Below are 2,631 nucleotides of genomic sequence, written 5' to 3'. Positions count from 1 at the left end.
TTTCCTGGGGGGGGTGTTTGCCTTTGGGGGTACTTGCCGTTTGGCCCCCCTTTTCTTGCCTTTTGTTTTTCCCTTGCTCCTAACCCGTTGGTATTGTGCCTGGTGCTTACCTTGCTGTTCCCTTTTTCCCTGGTTGTTTTCCCTTGGCGTGTAGGCCCGCTAACCCAAATGACTACCTTTTATTTTGCCCAATACGACACTCACAAAAACCCGTAAAATTAATTAAGCCTTATTGGCATTCCAAGGAAGGTGATTAGGGCACCTTCCCCACTTATGACTTTCAATTATTTTCAATAGCACGTCCGCAGATAAAGAAAGTATGAAGTGACCCAGGAATTTCTGGGCCGTAGGCCTACATGTTATTCTACTTAAAACTGTCAGTTTAAGTGCTGTCGGATGATATACTGCAAACTCATTCTTTGCTTGAAGTTTTTGTTATTGTTTGTGCCAGTAGGGGCCCACTCTGTCAGTCGGAGCGAGGTTATCTGAAAGACACCAACTTTAGCGACACATGAGACTCGTCAAAAACCCTACAAAGTGTGCTTGTCAATTTGAGTGTTTACAGTGATGTGTCCATTCGAGAAGTAAAGGCAATCAGCAGGTATTGTGGTGAGTCAAAGTTTCAGATATACCAAGGAATGTAAGGGTTACGGTGGCAAATAACATCGCATCTGTTATAGCTATATTATGGTGTGGTCAAAAATGTGTGGCGGAATACCATCCTCAAATATCTCTTTAACAGTGAATCAATGTTAGCTCTACTTTGCACAGAATTTGGTATCAATTTGTCCTAACTTAATCACATTTTTCCACAAAAGTTGAGGCTAGGCCTGCATTTAAAGAAACCTTTTCTTTATGACTTTATTTTAAATACCACACGTAGAAAACGGGAGTGTTCACGGCACTTTCATCTTCATTCTCGCTCACCGGGTTAATTTGCACAGCAGTTGGTATCAATTTGTCTCAACTTAACCATATTTTTCCTCACCCTTGAGGCTAGATTGAAAATAATTTATTACATGAGTTATGATGGGAAACTCGTGATTACATGACAATATCACAAGTAGAAAAAAATCATGGGTTTTTTTATAGTAGACGGTTTTTCGGCGCTCGCAACTGCATAAGGTCATATGAGCGCCAAGGGGTGGGTGTCAACAGAGAAGTCTTTACAGGGAATCAGACTTATTCTGCTCACCTCTCTAGCTTCAACAGCACAAGGTCTGCTTCGACTATCAAGGTACCCCGGAAATAGCAAGTCACAAGAGAGTGACAAATATACAAAAGAAGTAGAGGAAAATGACAATAGTAAGGATTAAGAAAGAAAAAGCAGCAGTTCCCTGTTCTAGGTCAGGCAAAGTTATGAGCGTGACATGAATCAGCCTATTTACAATTCTTCTGTGCTTGAACGAGAAATGTCCCCCCTTTGGGAATGGCCTAAAGACACTTCAGTCAGTGGCCCCCCCCCCCCCGGGGGGGGGGGGGGTAATCATGGTCTACCACCATAACGAATGTGATAAATGTTTTATACCACACTGATATCAGCTGGCGAAATACATCGGGACCAACATAGTTCAAATGACCAGCCAACTGGACAAGAGAATCCATTCTAGAGTCTCACGTGGAAACAACATTTTCATGCCCTTCGGAGTCAGAATGAGAAGGGAAAATATTCTGGATCGTTTCCCTTTACTTTTACAAGTTGTGCAATCCGTAGATTATGTCTCCCTCCCGAAACAAAACAATAATAACGTAAATTTAAGAAGAAAAAACCCCAGAAAACGTACGATTCAAATGTTGAAAACAACTGCATTAATATGGCATGTTGTCGTTGGAATAGTTATTACTTTGACGCTGATTTCAAACTTCGCAACCAAAACAAACCAAAGACAAATGAGTTGTCTGTTAGCACTTTGCATTACATTGGTCAAATATTTAAAAAATGGCTTTTAGCTGCGAAAGTTGTCAGGTTATTTGGGAACTGATGTGCGGATTCCAAATGTGAAATGTGTAGTTAACTTTTGTCTATCAGGTCAGGTTTTTGCAGAATTCACATAGATCTATTCGATTTCAAGTATCCTTGATTTTGTAAAGGGGAGGTTAAAATAGCAGAATAACAGGGGACGTAACTTTAAATTATTTCCAGAAAAGTAATTAGTTAGAGTACTATACTTGTATAGTGTCTAATATCATATTTTTCTACTACATATTGTTTTAAGGTTTAATCTTCTTTCATTTTCTATAGTTGATTCTATACGTAGTGATAGAAGTAATGTTAACTAAAATTTGAAAGACAATGCAAGTAAGCTATACATTGGGGTGGGGGGGGGGGGGGGTATTGTTCGATTAAGTGACAACCAAAGTAATACTTAATTTGGTCAGGTTTCTGCAAAATTCACATAGATCTTTTCGATTTCAAGTATTCTTGATTTTGTAAAGGGGGGGGGGGGGGTAAAAAATGACAGAATCACAGGGTACGTAACTTTAAATTATTTCCAGAAAAGTAAAATTAACCGAGAATGCTATACTTGTATAGTGTCTAATATCATATTTTTCTACTTCATATTGTTTTAAAGTTTAATCTTCTTTCATTTTCTATAGTTGATTGTTTAGTATGTAGTGAAAGAATTAATG

This window comes from Aplysia californica, unplaced genomic scaffold (assembly GCF_000002075.1).
Source record: "Aplysia californica isolate F4 #8 unplaced genomic scaffold, AplCal3.0 scaffold00193, whole genome shotgun sequence".
NCBI classification, from domain to species: domain Eukaryota; kingdom Metazoa; phylum Mollusca; class Gastropoda; order Aplysiida; family Aplysiidae; genus Aplysia; species Aplysia californica.
This window is presented reverse-complemented; position numbering follows the sequence as displayed.